The sequence below is a fragment of the Mobula birostris genome, chromosome 11 (assembly GCF_030028105.1).
Source record: "Mobula birostris isolate sMobBir1 chromosome 11, sMobBir1.hap1, whole genome shotgun sequence".
In the NCBI taxonomy this organism is placed as follows: Eukaryota; Metazoa; Chordata; class Chondrichthyes; order Myliobatiformes; family Myliobatidae; genus Mobula; species Mobula birostris.
Window position 1 is genome coordinate 62,144,832 of NC_092380.1, and position 19,320 is coordinate 62,164,151.

Below are 19,320 nucleotides of genomic sequence, written 5' to 3' on the forward strand. Positions count from 1 at the left end.
AAATCATCGGCTTCTCAACAACTGCAGAGTACGCTCGTACGCTCTATGCCTTGATGGCCCATAGAGTCATGTACATACACTAACACTTTGCTCCTCAAGCTGTTAAGTACCAGAAGCTGGTAACATGTCCCAAGCTTCTCATCCTCAACTACCCTATACAGTAACCCTTTACGCTCCCTGATACTGTCCCAGTGCCTTAACAGAGACAAAACGGGTTTAGGCAGAGTTTTACGCTCCTGGCCACTCAGCTTTCTTTTCTGATCCCATGAGTCTCTTAGGACACCTAACACAGGGCCTTGCTGCTGAAAAGTACGCAAGTCCCCATTACAGTAACCTAGGAAGGTTGGAGTGCTCCCTTGCGTCGGACCACTTACCTCACCAGTATCAGCTTCCCAGGCTCAAATTTGCTCTGCGACCACTTTAAGGATGTCATCTAGTGTGACAGACTCAGATTCCTGAGCTTTAAGAATCGAGCACGGTGCCTGGCCACTGCTACACTTTGCCCTACAGCTGTTAAGACCAGCAGTAACCAGTGCCAGGTCAAGGGCAGTGCCGCGATTGATCAAACTACAGGTCGCTACAGCCCCTTCAAACTCCGCATCCTCTGAGGCAGGCTCAAGCTCCCCTTCAAATGGCTGCCTAGAGAGTGCATCAGCCACGGTATTGCTCCGACCCGGACGATACTCGACATCGAAGACAAACACTGCATAGATAAGTTGCTTACACTGGCGGATAATGTTCATGTCTACAATACATGGGATAGGTGGTTCGGTGCTAATAGGATCCCTGACTACCAGAAAGCCACAAATGGGTATCTTCATGCCCATTGCCTGAACCTCTAGTTCTAGATACCCAAGGTAAGGAATATCAAGACCGTATGCAGCTGCTAGCCTAAGCCAGCCAGCAGTGGACAACACAGCCTCATCCTCTCCATTCAAGTGTTCTCCAAAGAACTGCTCGGTCAGGGTGATGGACATGTCCCTACAGCACTTTGCAGCAACTGGTCACAGGGTAGCTGTACATTATCTGTATCTATGAGGTTCCGCCGAATTGCCCGACTCCCAACCTCTTGAGGGCAGGAGGATGCAGATGCCACTTCCCTTGCACCCCGCTTCTGTGGGCAATTCTGGGCCAAATGCCCTCCCACCTGACACTTGAAACATATTGGTTGCCCATCTTCTGTGAACCTAGGCTGTAAATTACATCTGCTGCTAGTAGTGCATGTAATATTTCTCTGTACACTGAGATATTTCACTGCTTGAGTCAATTCACAAAGCGCTTTGCCCTGCTCTGCGACCACTTTAAGGACTTCATCTAGTGTGACAGACTCAGATTCCCGAGCTTTAAGAATCGAGCACTGTGCCTGGCCACTGCTACACTTTGACTTTCCAGACCTTGTATCTCCCAGGGGCTCTTCTACGAGCCACAAACAAGCCTCCTCTCTCACTTCTATCACTGAGGACTCAGTGTGGTCCCGCACGAATATGTGGAGCTCCCTTCTGAGGGAAGGATCCCTGATCCCCTCTATAAATTGATCTCTTAGCACCACCCTCTCATTGGTCACGGCATCAGGGGAGTGCTTTAGCATTAAGTTAAGAACTTGGGCTAGGGGACGTAAAAACTCCTTACATCTTCACCCTCATGCTCTTTGCGACTGTAGAAGCTATGCCACACCTGGGCTGCACTACACTTATCTCTAAAAGCTTCCCTGAGATAGGTGAACAAGTTATCAACGCGATCTTCCCCAGCATCACTGCGCATTCATGCTTCCTCTAAGGCTGCACCCCTGAGCAGGGACATAACAAAGTCAGACTGATCCTGGTCAGGCTGATTTCTACTATTAAGAGCACGTTGTACTTCTTCAATAAAGTCATCAACAGACCTCCCATCTTTCTCAACATCCCCCGTAAATGGAACAATGCGTCTTTCCCTTGGGACATATACAAAGGACCTTCTACTTAATTTATCAATGGTTGCCATTGCTTCATCATACCTACTACGCAATTCTCTAATTTGTTCGTTCAAATCAAGTTCAACTGGTGTGTCCTCTGAGCGTGACATAATAAAACCTCAAATCTTTAAAGTTCACAGAAGCCTGGAAAAGAAGCTGCTGCCGTCCTTCGCTGCAAACGCGATGCCTTCACGGCCCGCCGTTCCCGGGGTCCACGTCACCGCTCTGCGTCCTGACGTCAGTCGCCCGTTCGCGAGGCTCCAACGCGCTCTCCACGAGGCTCAACCGCGCTCTCTCCTCCCGCCCGACGGGAACCCGGTCCTGTCTTCATCACTACCGTATTAGGTACTGTATATTAACCTGCACACAACAATCAGAGACCCTCTAAACTGGCTTGGAATTAGCCCCACTCCTGGTACCAGATTTTGTAGCCTGGGGAAAACTACACGCTCAGGACAACAAAGACTTTTTCGGGTTCTAATTCCTTTATCGGTTTTCGATGTTTAAGTGCCAGAAGAGGGTCGCGAAACAAAACAAACGAAGTTACAACCAGCTCTTGCCGTTAAATCTCAGCTTAACTTTCGATCCACACCCTTATGTATGGACAGAATTCCGTATGCAGTATAAAAATACCAGAACAAATACGGTAGTGCAATCCTACTTGGATGGTGAGGAACCTTGCCCAAGCCACGCGATCCAACGTTGAATCATTTACTGGAGAAAATCTTTCCTCACCATGTCCAGCACACTCTGGGAAGAACCCACTTTCCAACGCCCAACCGCCTCTTCAGCAGAAAGCAAAATGGTCTCCCCACCGTCCCGCGCATGCGTAATGACATCATCGTCTCCCTTAAAGGCACAGGCAACTGATCCGACGGTAACATCTTAGAACAGGTTACAAGTTAGACACAATACTGTGGGCTGAAGAGCCTGTGTTGTGCTCCAGGGTTCCATCTCACTCATTGCAATACCTTCCCCTCTTCTACCTATTAACACCCTTTCTCTGTTCTCCACTGCTCTCCCCTACCTTCCTAACTCCTGACTACTTACCCCTGCCTCACCAGATCCTCACACTCCACTTGTCTGTTCCATCACTCCTTCCCTCCCTTCCACTTCCCCTTCACTACCCACTCACCCCACCCTCCACTTCCCTTCTGCCAGCACTCCATCTGATGCGTCCTCTGTGTGTTCCTCCCAAGGCCTCAATAAGGACAACGATATTCAAGCCATGCTCAAGAGTTCTTACATCAAGAAGATCAAATCCAGCTCACGGATGAATTCCTGCTTTTACAAGCTGAATGAAGATTATTAGATGGTGTGGTTAACTTCGAAAAAGGTCCTGAAGACAGCCAGGAGCCAAATGTGTGAGTGTTGCTAAAGTCTTGAAGGGTTGGTGTGACAGCAAACATATTTTTTAAAAGTTTTAAAAAAATTGTTTTGGGCACCAACAGGTGCAGGGATTAGTCCTTGATTCCTGGTATGGCACCATGCTGAGGCCAAGTGGAGTTACTGCATCATTGCCCCAGTGACCTGGATTCTAACTTTTATTGATTCTATTTTATTTCAAGATTGAGTGCAGACAGGTCCTTCTGGCCCAATAGGCCACACCATCCAGCCGTCCACCTGTTTAACGCCAGACAAATCACAGGACAATTCACCTGCCCTGCTGTGTTCCGCCAGCATTCTCTGTGTGTGCATGCGTGTGTGTGCCTGTGTCTCTATGTGTGTGTGCGCACTCGTGTGTTTTGCTCAGGATAACAACTATCCATTTCCTTCAGCATTCCACAGGGGGAAGAACTTTCAGACAATATGACCCATATGTTGCAATATGCTCCTCCTAAGCTCCCTTGTCTCTAACCTCCTGGTCCATTTCCATTTCTCTGGTCATCCAGGTTTCCCATAAACATGATATGAGTTGTATCCATCAAGCAGGAGCTACAGCAACCTGAAGCCCCACAGCTCACAACCCTAATTTCTACAGTTTAGTAAATCAATGATGCCTTTGCACAAGAGATTCTGCAGATGGTAGAACAACACACACAAAATGCAGAATGAACTCAGGAGGTCAGGCAGCATCCATAACTGTTTATATATATATATATATACACACACACACAGACAGACAGGCTGAGACCCGTCTGCAGGACTCATCTTGATGGAGGATGTTGGCCTGAAGTGTTGATTCTTTATTCCTCTCCATAGATGCTGCCTGACCTGCAGAGTTCCTCCAGCATTTTAGGGCACCACAATAGCAGAGTGGTTCGTGTGATGTTGTTGCTGCTCGGTCAGGGATGGGGGGGCAGGGAGTGGGCAGGTAATAATTCAAAGTTCAATACCAGTGCCGTGTATATTCTCCCTGTGACCATGTGGGATTCCCCCTGCGACCATGTGGGATTCCCCCTGCAGTTCAAAGAAGGCTGATTGGTCACTGTAAATTTTCCTGTGAATAGGCTGCTGTTAAATAGGTGGGGTGTTGGGTGATGTGGCTTTTTGGGGCTCAGGGCCAGTCCCACAGAGTATCTCTAAATACATAAAGTGCTGTGAATAAATAACTTTGTGTGTGTGTTACTCTGAATTCCCAGCTTCTGCAGAATCTCTTGTGCTTGTGAATCTGTGACTGAATCTCTTGTTCTGATCTCTGCTGCTGTTTTACTCTCTCCCCTCACCCGACCCTTTGCAGTCTCAATCGACGACATCAAGGAGATGAGACCAGATCACCAGCCGGAGGGAATGAAGCGGTACGCCCGGGAGATACCCACCGACCGCTGTTTTACCATCGTGTTTAAGGGCACCAGGAAGAACTTGGACCTGGTGGTCTCCGACGTCACCGAGGCCTGGCATTGGATCCATGGGCTCTCCAAACTAAAGCAGAGAGGCTTTAGCATGAACAAGAGAGAACTGCTGGTCCAGCATCCATCTAGGAGTGTGTCACAGCAGAGCGCCAGGGAGAGAGGGTGCCACTTCCCTCATGGTCTCCAACAGCAGCCCCCAAGTCCACCCCTACCCCATGCCAAAGGTCAAAGGCACCTGCCCATGTTAGAAGTTTTTGCTGTTTGTTTCCCCTATGTGACTTGCATTTCCCTCAGGCCCTCAGACTCCATGGATTCCATTAGTTACTAAAGCTTTTTCAGTATTATTTTAATATATAGTCAATCTTTAGGTTTTAACGTGTTACAAGTATTATAGGCTAAACTTAATGTTACAGGTGTTTATGAAAAATAAAGTTACTTTAAAGCTCTGAATGGGATACTTTATTGATATAATATTCTTCCAATCAGCAATGACAATACACTTAATATTTTGTTTTTACAACCAATGCTGATGGAGAATGAAACCTGTTTGCAAAATACGTCAGGCGCTGCATTTTAAATGAGTAATGAATCCGCTATGTCGTCCTATCATCAAAGAAGGTACACAAGCCATGATATTTTCCAGCAGAATTTTGTTCCAAGGGGTGGGGGAGGGGAAGCAGGGAGGGGATAGGCAGGAAAGGTGAAGAAGGAAATCAAACCATTGTCTCCCGTACCATCACCGCCCTTATCAACTCCGGAGACCTTCCATCCTCAGCCTCAAAATCATAATTCCCACACTCCGCACTGCTTGATTTTCCCTCCTCCCCAAGATCCACAAGCCTGACTGTCCCGGTTGGCCCATAGTTTCTGCCTGCTCCTGCCCCACCGAACTTATATCTGCCTAGACTCCATTTGGTCACCCATAGTTCAGTCCCTCCCCACCTACATCCGGGTTACATCCCATGCCCTCCACCTCTTCAATGACTTCCAGTTCCCCAGTTCTGACCACCTCATTTTCACTATGCATGTCCAATCCTTATTCACTTCCATTCCCCATCAAGAAGGCCTCAAAGCCCTCCGCTACTTTCTGGACAATAGACCTCACCAGTTCCCCACCACCAATACCCTCCTCCAGTTGGAGGAACTGGTACTCACACTTAATAACTTCTCTTTTGGCTCTTCCCACTTTCTTCAGACTCACATGGGCCCCAGCTATGCCTGCCTCTTCGTTGGTTATGTGGAACAGTCTGTGCTCCAAACCTTTACTGGTACTGCTCCCCAATTTTTCCTTCGCTACATTGGTGCTGCTTCCTGCACCCATGCTGAGCTCGTCAATTTCATCAACTTTGCTTCTAACTTCCACCCAGCCCTCAAATTCACTTGGTCCATCTCGCACACTTTTCTGCTCTTTCTCGATCTCTCGGTCTCCATCTCTGGAGACAGACTGTCCATTGAGATCTTCTATAAGACCACTGACTCTCATAACTACCTCGACTATACCTCTTCCCATCCCGCCACATATAAAAATGCCATTCCCTATTCCCAATTCCTCTGTCTCCGCTGCATTGGCTCCCAGGATGAAGCTTTCCGTTCCAGGACATCTCAAATGTCCCCTTTCTTTAAGGATCATGGTTTCCCTTTTTCCATCATCAATGATACCCTCACCCACATCTCATCCATTTCCCACACTTCGGCCCTCACCCCATCCTCCTGTCACCACAACAGGGACAGAGTTCCCCTTGTCCTCACCTACCACCCCACCAGCCTCTAGATCCAGCAAATTATCCTCCACAAATTCAGCCACCTTCAACAGGACCCCACCACTAAGCACATCTTTCCCTCTCCACCGTCTCTGCTTTCCCTCCATGACTCCCTGGTCCGATCGTTCCCTCCATGACTCCCTGGTCCACACGTCCCTCCCCACAGATCTTCCACCCGACACTTATCCCTGCAAGTGTAAGTGCTACACCTGTCCTTACACTTCCTCCATCACCACCATTGAGGGTCCCAAACAGTCTTTCCAGGTGAGGCAACACTTCACTTGTGAGTCTGTTGGGGTCATCTATTGCATCCGGTGCGGCATCCTCTACATCGGCGAGACCCAACGCAGATTGGGGGACCGCTTTATCGAGCACCTCTACTCCGTTCTCCAGAACAAATAGGATCTCCAGGTTGCCACCCACTTCAACTCTGCTTCACATTCCCATTTGGATATGTCCATACATGGCCTCCTCTACCGTCATGATGAGGCTAAACTCAGGTTGGAGGAGCAACACATTATATACCACCTGGGCAGTCTCCAGCCCCTGGGCATGAACCTTGAATTCTCCAAATTCTGGTAATTCCCTCCCCCTCCCTTCCCCCATCCCAGTTTCACTCTGCCCCCTCCCCCAGCTGTCTACTACCTCCCTCCTTCTACTACCTATTGTGCTTATCCCTATTCCTTCTTCACCTTTTCTGCCTATCCCCTCCCTGCTTCCCCTCCCCCGCCACTTCATCTTTCCCCTTACTGGTTTTTCACCTGGAACCATCACCCTTCTCCTTCCCACCCTCCCCCCACCTTCTTTATAGGGCCTCAGCCCCTTCCCTCTACAGTCCCGAAATGTTCATTGATCGTTTCCACGGATGCTGCCCGACCTGCTGAGTTCCTCCAGCATGTTGTGTGTTGCTTTGACTCCAGCATCTGCAGAGTATTTTGTATTTATGATTTCTTCCTGAATTTTGCATGTTGCGCCTGCTTTCCGGCATCTGCAGAACCTTTTGTGTTTATGATTTGGCATGCTTGCCTCCATAGACTGGGGGCATTGACAGTAAGAGATAGGACATCATATTACAGCTGTAAAAACATTGGTTCGGTCACATTATTCTGTATTGTTCTGCTTGACACTCTGTAGGAAGATTGTACTGGCATTAGATAAAAATGCAGAAGAGATTCACCAGGGATGTAGAAACTTAGAAACAGAGAAAATCTACAGAACAATACAGGCCCTTCGGCCCACAGCGCTGTGCCGAACATGCACTTACTTTAGAAATTACCTAGGGTTACCATAGCCCTCTATTTTCCTAAGCTCCATGTACCTATCCAAAAGTCTCTTAAAAGACCCTATCGTATCCGCCTCCACCACCATCACCGGCAGCCCATTCCACACAATCACCATTCTCTGGCTAAAAAACTTACCCATGACATCTCCTCTGTACCTACTTCCAAGCACCTTAAAACTGTGCCCTCTCATGCTAGCCATTTCAGCCCGGGGAAAAAGCGTCTGACTATCCACACAATCAATGGCTCTCATCATCTCATACACATGTTACCTGTAATGAAGGGCTTTAGTTACAAGAAGAGATTGGATCAAGTGCGTTTGATCTCATGGGACATAAGTGGCTGAGTGGTAAACTTATAGGGGTTTGTAAGATTAGGAGGGGCAAAAGTATGTTAGATGGTCAGAGACTTTTCCCTAGCATATGTTAATCTAAAGCTGGATCATATATGGTGAGAGGGAAAAAGATTAAATGAGTTCTGAGGGCAAGACTTTCAGAAAAAGGGTGTTGGTTTTATTGAAAGGGTTGCTAAAGGTGGAGGCAGATACAATCATAACATTTAAAAGGTATTTGGCCAGGTACTTGGATAGTGAAGGAGCAGAGGAATATGGGCTTAATGCAAGCAAATGGGAGTAGTGTAGACAAGGTTGGGATGGACAAGTTGGAGCTAAGGTTCTATATCGGTGGTGTGTAGCTCTGTGACTAAATGAACAAGGTGTGCTCTGGCCAGCATACAAGTGTTAACATCTAACCAAGTTAGGCCCTGCACGGTAGGAGACCTCACCATTCTACTGCCAGGTCTGACTTACCAGCAAATCAACATCAATATTTGCAAATCAAAACTATCCATTTTTCCATAAGTTAGTTGCATTTGTAAGCAGCACCTTGCTGGCAACAACTTCTAGCTGATAACCCCTTCACTACAGATTCTGCATATCTTACCAAGTGTTTAACCATATAACCATATAACAATTACAGCACGGAAACAGGCCATCTCGGCCCTTCTAGTCCGTGCCAAACGCTTACTCTCACCTAGTCCCACCGACCTGCACTCAGCCCGTAACTCTCCATTCCTTTCCTGTCCTTATAGCTGTCCAGTTTAACTTTAAATGACAACATTGAACCTGCCTCAACCACTTCTGCTGGAAGCTCCTTCCACACAGCCACAACTCTCTGAGTAAAGAAGTTCCCCCTCATGTTATCCCTAAACTTTTGCCCTTTAACTGTCTACTCATGTCCTCTTGTTTGAATCTCCCCCACTCTTCTGGTATTTAATTTTAATTTTATGAAATGAACTTAAATTAGTTTTTCCAGAATGTTCATTTATATGTTCCATTTTCTTTGAGAACTGCACTCCCCTCCCATACAATGAAATTATACTAGAAACATTCCTGTGTATCCCTTACCTTTGAATGACATTCAGAGCTTCTTTAATAATTGCAGCCCAGGTTTGTTAACCCGATATCCATTGGCACCACTGCTTTCTCTCTGTCACCTTTCATAATGCCACTGTACCAAAAACATCCTCAGGTCTATCTACCTACCAGACAAATCCATATGGAAGTCACCTTCATGGTCAGGATTCAATGCACCGGAGAGACAGTATGTGTGCCCCTTGAAGCCCTGTGCACCTCAGAATAAGTGTAAGGCAGTCTGAGTGATCATGGCAACAATGATATCCCATTAGTGGGAAACAAAACTGACTTGCACTAGCATTAACTCAACAAATTCTTTTTCATTATGCAGAGGGAATGCCCCATCCACCTTTTTGGCTTTGGTGGCTTGTCCCTGCTCTTTGTTACAGGTCTGGCACTCCCAGGCCAGATGCCAGCACCTCTTAATGTGAACACAAACTTTTCAACAGGTGTACATCAGATCCAATCTAATGAAGACTGGTATCAACCAAGCCTACACAGACTGTGAAACTGTGGCATCACAGAGCTTTACCACAGTAATAAATGTACAGTAAAAAGGGCTGAAAAACACTGTTTAATTTCCCACAGATAGTAAGATGCTTAAATAAAAATGTTACTAAGATGTGTAAGTACAGCTCATGCTTAGTCATCCTCTGCCTGAGAGCAGCTGAGAACACTTCAAATGATACAGATAAAGAGGCTCCATTTCTCCCCGTATACACAATTCACGCTCAGCTTCTTTGATATTCAAGGGCTACAGTGTAATGTCCTTTGCTACCCTGATAGGCTACTTCAAAATCCAGCCATTTTCTATAAAGGGCTGTTTGTTTCTGTGAAAGAGGTTCAATGCAGATTAATCTCTCATCGCAAATGACACATTCTATCTCAGCAAGGACTTTGTTGTGATATGCTACTAGTATTCACACATGATATGGACATAGGGTACATGGTGTGTGTATGAGGCACACTTCCCGGACAATAATTAGGGAGATACAGCAGAAGTGGGAGGAAAAGGAATTGTGTTTCGGCATTTTAATTGCAATTACTGAAGCCATTGCAATTGTTTATGAATTATTCAAAATTCCAGTTCTTTTCCCTCATTTACCAAAAATCTTGTTTCATGGTAGACTAAGGCACCTCCTTACTTCAGGTGGATGGTCATTGTTGAATAGATGATGTGAACACTGGTAGAGCTTTCAACCTTCAGGACATTTCAAATGAGTTGAATCCCATTCCAATGACCACACATCATGCCAAGCCAAACTCTCAACCACCCTATTTCTCAGATGCCGGACTAGGATTCAAGTGGAATTGGAGATGGGAGTGTGGCTTTCTGTAGACTTTGCAAGCCCACATGTAAATGTATTTTCTGGCTTTTTGAAGGTTATACAAAAATTGTCTTTGGTGTGTACAATAATAAAAGAGCAAATACATTTCAGCAAATTACCCATTACATTGCCTTTGGGTTTTGAAATTTGTGATAACTTAAATGTAGGTCTTTATATCTTTATTTTCTCACCTGCTCCTTCTCTAATCCCTTCTCCTTCGAAAGAGTCATCCAATTGCATTGTTCTACCACTCACAGGTCCCGCCTTTTGATCTTGCAAAAGTTCATGTCTTATTACAGAAACAGTGGACGGGAGCCGAGTGCAGGGGTAGGAGGGGGAAACAAGGTGGGAGAATGCACACCTTCATCAGCAACCACAAATATCTCCACCAATTCAGCTGTTGTGTATGTGCGCTCAGTCTTCCCCAGGACCACAAGCCAGAGTTCTTAGCTACCTCATGCTACAAATTTACCTTGGCTTTAGCTGACCTCTGCTACCTGCTTTACTTCAAACTTTTATTTAAAACATTGCAGTCTTCATCACCCCCTGTTAAGTGATCTTCAAACTTGAATTTTAATGTCTTTTTTTGTTTAAAAACATTCACCTTTCTCAGCTTTGCACCACACCTGGCTTCAGTACAAATGTAATTAACTTTCCTTCGACGTGCGATAAAAGCACTTTGCTTGTTACTAGTGTCTCTACAGCATTTCAAGCCTAAACAGGCATAGGCAGTCTTTAACACAGGATAGTTTTAATTAACGGTGTCTCTTTCATCTCCAAACAAACTGTGAAATAGCAGCAAAAGACAACAGCTCTAACCTCTCTTATTCAACCAATTAGTTATAAACCGTAGAAGACAACCATTCAGGATAAAGATCCTAGACCAGTGTCTCTTTATTCCTCAAAGTAGTACACATGTAATGGGTTTCTAGAAAGCCTAAGCAGGTGATGCAGTCGCTATTAATCCAGAAAATGATCACCTTGGGTTCTTGGAGCTCGGCTGCGGGACCCTCGAGGCTAGGGTTCTTGGAGCTCGGCTATGGGATCCTCGAGGCTCGGGTTCTCGGAGCTCGGCTGCGGGATCGTCGAGGCGACAGAGATCCCGCAGAGATCAGAGAGATTTGTGTGGCAGCCAGTAAGAACGAGGTCAGAAGGGGACGAGGAGTCGGATGAGGAGGAAAATCAGAATATGGGGAGAGAAGGAAAAAAAGTGATGCCGTTGTTAGTTAAAGGGTCAGGACAAGTACAGAATGTTCCCTGGGGCTTCCAGGACCTGGAAGGGCTGAAAAACACCCTGCCTAGCTTACATGAAGGAGCAGGGAAGTGGATTAGAGCTTTTGAAGAAGAAACTACGGGACGGTTATTGGCTATGGGAGATTTGAAGGCACTGCTGATAAGGTTGATAGGAACCTCCAAATTAAAAGAGCTGATGGAAACGGCTGGACTACTAAATGCGCTCAGCCCAAAGACTGACGGGACCAGTTTTGACCAAGTGAGGCAGAAGGTATGGCAGGCCCTCAGGAAGCTTTACCCACCCAAAGTGGACCCCAAAGCTTTGAAAGGGGATCCGCTGGGGGACACTGAGAATCCAGCAGCCTATGTAGAAAATCAGTTGAAAAGGTGGAGGCTGGAGACTGAGCAAGGAGTGGAAGGCAACTCGTTTATGACCATACTGTTCCGAACCACAGTTTTGGACGCAATGCCTCCACAAGTTAAATCTAAATTGGAGGAAGTGGTCGGGCTGATATCAATGAACTCACAAGAATTTAGAGACCACATAATCCATGTGGTTGAGAAATATCGGAAAGACAAACGGAAGCTGATTGAGCAGCAGGAAGAGGTGCAAAGAAAGCTAACGCAAATGCAGCTTGAAGAACTTAAAAAGAAGGAAAAAGAGAAGGGAAAAAAGATGCTGCCAGTAGCACCCGATTTGAGTGCAACCGTTGAAATGAATGAAACACCACTGTATGGAGGAATCGGTCGCGCTGTCAGACAGGGGCCAGAAAACCCCATGCCAATAATAAACGTCTTTGGAGGAGCATTCCCACAAATGCCCTATCAGCAACAGAGTAAATTTAAACAGCAGCCCAGACAGGACTGGAAATCCCAAGGAGGGGGACAGAGAGGTTATAGACAAAGAGGGCCAGTGAGGAGACAAGGGGAGAGATAGACAGAGAGACTGTGCTGGGGGTGTAACCAGCCAGAACATATGAGAACAGACTGTCCACTCAGGTTATGGCCCGTCACTTACCAACAGGGGCCGATGAGAAGGGAACCGCAGGTTAGCCAAGGACCAGCCCCCACAGGCTCAAGCGGACCCGTGAACCCCTATGCAAGATGCTAGGGGTGCCCAGAGAACCCAGGTGGGAAGGGACATTACCCAGTGATAACAAGGGAGGCGGAAGAGGAATCCATTATTCAGGTTATGTTAGAAGGGCAATTGACACCCATGATGATAGACACTGGAGCCACGTATACCTGCGTACAGCCACAATATGCCCTTCACCTTCCCATGTCAGGAAAATTTATTAAGACTGTAGGGTTCTCGGGGAAAACACAGTTAACACAATATACAGCTCCAGTACGGTCGGGGATGGGTAGTTCTGCCAGTATTAGTGTCCCAAGGAACCCCGATTAATTTGCTAGGCAGAGATGCACTATTAAAACTAGAATTAAAATTAGAATGCACTAGAAATGGGCTGAGTGTGGAAAAAGCGAATACTCAGTTACTAGTGCGGGAAATCAAGAAAGCTAATGTTTTCTGGATAAGAGACATAGAAAATCAGATCTGGGAAACCTGGGAAAAATGGAAAAACTGTGTGCCGGCCATATTCCCAAGGCGGAAGCGCCTAAGTCTGAATTACATTGCACAGTAATTTTTGACGAGACTCAGAGTAAGGAGTTAGAGGAGAGATGGCACGAGGGGCCATGTACCCGGCAGCACCTAAGAAGGGAGGATATAATAATTGGAAAGCAAGGGGCAGCCCTACAAGTCAGGTGGAATACCTTCTTGGAGAAATGGTATAGAATACCGGAGGCCGTGCCCCACATAACGTTGCTGGTGAATGAAAGATACCAGTCTAGAGACCTAGGGCCCTTAGTAAAACGCGCTGAAACCGTAATGGTTTGGAGGAAAATCATGCAAGAGGTATGGGCATCGGGAGACAACAACTACATCAAAATAATGGTAGATATAGATATGACAGGAACTATAAAGGAGGTCGAAGTAATTCCTCAGCTGCACATGTCACTATTGGAAAAGGAGAAAGGTCAGGGAAAAGATAACAGGCTGGATAGGTTACCATCTATTCTGTGATCGCAACATGACACGGACGTAGGGAGAATAAAAACAGCAAGTCCGGTAGAAATAAAACTGAAAAAGGGAGCATTTCCACCTTGGAGACCACAATACCCTCTAAGACCAGAAGCAGAGGAGGGAATAGCGCCCACGATACAGGGGCTGCTTGAAGCAGGCGTACTTAGGAGGATAAATAGTCCGTGTAATACTCCGCTGTTGCCCGTCTTAAAAGCAGACAAATCCAAATGGAGACTGGTACATGACTTACGAGCAGTAAATGAGGTAGTGGAGGACCGGCCAGCCATAGTCCCCAACCCGCACACGCTTTTGACTAACGTTCCACCGGAATCAAGCAATTTTTCAGTGATCGATTTGTGTTCAGCTTTCTTCAGCATTCCCCTGGCCGATCAGTGTCAGTATTTATTTGCATTTACATACAGAGGTAACAAGTATACCTATACAAGAATGCCGCAAGGATTTAAGCACTCACCGCACATTTTTAATCAAGTATTAAAGGCAGACTTAGAGGGTATACAATTGGAAAGTACATTAATACAGTATGTGGATGATTTGTTAATTTGCTCCGAAAGTGAGGAGCAGTGTGAACAGGATACCATAACCCTTTTAGAAAGACTGGTGTATGGACATAAGGTATCCAAAAAGAAGTTGCAATTCTGTAAGCAACAGGTAGAGTAATCTCCAAGGGAATGAAGGTGATAGCGCCGAGTCAAATTGAGGCAATAGCTAAAGCTCTTAAACCCCAGACTGTAAAGCAGATGATGATGTTTTTAGGATTAACAGGATACAGTTCAGATTGGATTGGGGAATATGCTGAAATCGTAATGTCATTAAGGAAAATAATGAAGGAAGCAGAAATAGCGTTTAATACTATTAAACAGGAATTGCAGTCAGCCCCAGCGTTAGCTTTGCCTGACTATGAGAAGGACTTTCATTTGCATGCATCTAACTGACAGGAAGGCTATGTCGCAACGGTTCTAACACAAGAGACAGGCACAGGAAAAGCAAAACAACCAATAGCATACTATAGTGCGAAATTAGATGAAGTGGCTCAGGGGTACCCACCCTGTTATCAGGGATTAGCAGCATTATGCTATGCCTATGAAAAGGCATCATCCGTGACCATGGGCTACCCTGTGATTCTGTACACACACCACAAGGTAACAGAATTACTGGAAAGAGGTAAATTTGTGTTGACACCAGCCAGAATAACAGCATATCAGATGTTATTGACATTTCCAGATATAACTATACAGAGATGTACTACCAGTAATATAGCTGATTACGTCCCCTTGGGTCCTGAAGGAGAAACCCATGACTGTGTAAGGGAGACAATGGCATTTGGCAAATTAAGAGAAGATTTACGACCCGAACCACTAGAAGAGGAAGATAAAAAGGTTTTGTTTGTAGATGGCTCCTGTTATAGGGATTATGATGGAAATCATGCAGGTTTCTCAGTAGTGCAGCAGGATCAGACAAGCTTTAAGACTATTAGAATGGAAGCTTGCCCCCAACCGTGTTCCGCCCAATTAGCAGAAATCAAAGCCCTGACAGCAGCGTGCGAAATGATGGAAGGTGAGAAAGTAGACATTTATACTGATTCAGCATATGCGCATGGAGTGTGTCATTTGTTTGGGGCAGTGTGGAAACAGAGAGGATTTAAGAAGAGTAATGGAGATCCCATACAGCACTGTCAGCAAATTTTAGATTTAATAACAGCGATGATGAAACCCAAAGCGCTGGCTATAGTGAAGTATCAGGCACATAAAAAAGGAAACGATGTCATAACTAAGGGAAATCAAGCTGCAGACGAAGCAGCCCGGAAAGCATCTGGATGTATGTCGGCCTTCATTGCGCCCCAGGTAAGCTTGGAGCCGGAACCTATGGTAGAGGACCTGATTGAAATACAAGGTAAGGCAACTTTGGCAGAGCAGACAATGTGGAGACGAAGGGGGGGGGGGGCCAAGCAGAGCCCAGACGGCCTGTGGAGCACGGAGGACAGTTTATTGGTAGCACCCACCCCGTTGTTGACTATCCTGATTTCAGAAGCGCATGGGATGGATCATTGTGCAAGGTGGGAAGTGATAAGGAAAATAAAAAAGGACGGTTTTTGGTCGTCTTATTTACAGGCTTCAGTAGACCATGTGCTGTCGCAGTGCGAGGTATGTGCACAGAATAATGTTCAGAAGGGAATTACAACCCCAATAGGTCATATACCCGTGCCCGAAGGGCCATTTAAACATTTGGTGATTGACTACGTAGATATAATAAGGACAGTAAGAGGGAAAAGATACATGTTAGTAGTAATTGACAGATTCAGTAGATGGGTAGAAGCGGTACCCTCGAAAGATCAAGGGGCAGGAACAGTGGTAAAATTCTTGACAAACGAAGTGACCCCAAGATTCGGAATACCTACAGCAGTCAGCTCAGACAATGGTTCAGCGTTTATCCAAAAAGTGGTCAAATTAGTATTGCAAGCACGAAGAATAAAGCAGAGGTTTGGATGCGTGTATCACCCTCAGTCGCAGGGCATGGTGAAAAGAATTAACGGGACTCTAAAAACCAAACTGAATAAAATTTGTGCGGGTACTAAACTCAATTGGATTGACATGCTGCCGTTAGCGTTGATGAGTTACCGCATGCAAACTAATCGAGTGACGTGTCTAACACCGCATGAAATGCTAACCGGAAGGCCCATGCCAGTACCCCAGTGGAGAGGCCCATATAAAGGACCTAGCTTGGAACAATTGGAAGTAGGACTAAAACAATACATGCAGCAACTAACCATGATACATTAGTCTATCTATGCACAGGGAAAACGGAAAGGGCCAGAGATTGTGCAAAGGGAAGGACCAATCAAGCCAGGAGATCGAGCTTTTTGAAGAAAGTGGAACGAACAAAGAAGGGAAGGGCCTTTTACGGTAACCAAGGCGTCACCCACCGCAGTTCAAGTAGAGGGACTTTCCACCTGGTACCATCTCAATCACTGCACCAGAGCAGTCCCGCAGGTACAGTCAGGTGTGGAGCCCGAGGTAAGTGGTGAAGAGGAACGGATAGCAGGGGACAGACAAGAAGAACAAGAAGTTGTAGTATCCCCTGAAGTACAATTTGACGCTCCGAAGCAGCAGACACTGCGGCGGAAGAGACGAAAATATGAACCTGATCCAACGATCCGAGTCGACAGTATAGGACAGCCGAGAGGTCTACCTAGTGAGTTTAAGGCAAGAAACGAGATTGCTGCTGGCTAGGAAGCGATTATACCTATAATAGGGGTTAGCAAAAATGTTGAGTGGATAAATTATATATATTATAATCAACAGAGATTCATTAATTACACCGATGATGCGCTGGAGGCACTAGGACAACAGCTGGATGCAACTAGTAGAGTGGCGTGGCAGAATAGGCAGGTGTCAGACTGGCTGTTGGCAGAAAAAGGAGTTTGTGTAATGTTTGGAGAACAGTGCTTACTTTTATACCAAATAACACTAGTCCGGAGGGATCATTTACCAGAGCAATGAACAAATTGAAAAGTCTGAGAAAAGAAGTTAGACAGAATGCGGGGTTCGGACATCAGTTACTTGACTGGTTAGATAGTAAACTAGGGGGATGGGGAGCACGGCTAACCAAGATAGCGATAACTGTAGGTATTGTATTGGTAAGCTGTGCGATTGTTTTGTGCTGTTTTCTTCCGTGTCTCAAGTCTCTTATAGTGCGGGGCACAACAAAACGCTTTCCGATGCTCCTGGAAATTGCTGAATCAAGCCCAGTGGAAAGAGAAACACCGATGATGGTCTGTTACAACTTACACGACATGCAAGATGTACAGGAGGGAAATGATAATGTGGCAGTAGACCGTAAAGGCTCCTGAGTCTTTTTTCATGTCTCAGACACGAAGGGACAGGTTTTTGGCTCAGTGACCTGGGAAGGTAGGGAGAGAACACTTCGAGTTCTAAGCACAAGAAATTATAGTTTGACCCAGATTTGGAAGTAAATTCTGGAGTTTATTTGAGCTTTTGTGTGTGTACTCGGAGTTTCCTCTCTCTATGTGAGACTTTGGAAGTCTCAAAGGAGAGATTATATTGGAAAACGTTTTAACTCTGTTTTCTAAGTGTTTATTTTAAGTGTGTTTTTATTGCGTATTAGGTGTTTATTCAGATATTAACCATCCTTTACTATGTATTAAGTGTCTGTTACTGAGTGCGTAGGATTACTATGGTATTTGGGATGTAACCACTGAATGAAACCTGTGTACTTTTAACCCCTCGAGAAAAACGAATGCAGCCAAGTAAGAGAGATAAGAGTAATTGATTTATTAGTTAGAGTAAAAAACTTACAGAGGTATGCTAACCCAGAAGGGCGAAAAAGAATGCTGTGTGAAAACGACAAAGGGGCAGTCAGTGACAGACTTACACAGCCTAGTCCACTGTCTGTCTCAGCTTTACTTTGCAAATTAAAGTTTAAACATTTCTTGAAGAATCTTCGGTGCTTCCTTGTCATTTGTAAAACCATGACACGGGATCCTCGAGGCTCGGGTTCTCGGAACTCGGCTGCTGGACCATCGAGGCTGGGGATCCTCGGAGCTCGGCTGCAGGATCCTCGAGGCTGGGGATCCTCGGAACTCGGCTGTGGGATCCTCGAGGCTCGGGCTCCCGGAGCTCGGCTGCGGGATCCTTGAGGCTCGGGCTCCCGGAGCTCGGTTGCGGGATCCTTGAGGCTTGGGTTCTCGGTGCTCAGCTGCGGGATTCTCGAGGCTCAGGTTCTTGAAGCTCGGCTGCGGGATCGTCGAGGTTAGGATTCTCGGAGCTCGGCTGTGGGATCCTGGAGGCTGGGGTTCTTGGAGCTCGGCAGCGGTATCCTCGGAGCACAGCTGCAGGATCGTCAAGGCTAGGGTTCTTGGAGCTCAGCTGCGGGATTGTCGAGGCCAGGGTTCTCGGAACTCAGCTGCGGGATCGTCTAGGCTTGGGTTCTTGGAGCTCGGCTGCGGGATCATCCAGCCTAAGGTTCTTGGAGCTTGGTTGCGGGAACGTTGCGACGAGGGTCCTTGGAGCTCGGCTGCGGGATAGTCGCAACTCAGGTTCTTCGAGCTCGGCTGTGGGATCGTCCAGGCTAGGGTTCTTGCAGCTCGGCTGCGGGTTTCTCGAGGCTAGGGTTCTCGGATCTCAGCTGTGGGATCGTCAAGGTTAGGATTCTCGGAGCTCGGCTGTGGGATCCTTGAGGCTCGGGTTCTTGGAACTCGGCAGCGGGATCCTCGAGGCTAGGGTTCTTGAAGCTCAGCTGCGGGATCCTCGAGGCTAGAGTTCTTGGAGCTCGGCCTTGGGATCCTCGAAGCTACGGTTCTTGGAGCTCGCTGCGGGATCCTCGGAGCTCGGCTGCGGGATTCTAGAGGCTGGTGGTTCTCGGAGCTCGGCTGCGGGACCCTCGAGGCTCGGGTTCTCGGACCTTGGCTGCGGGATCCTAGAGGCTCAGATTCTTCATGCTC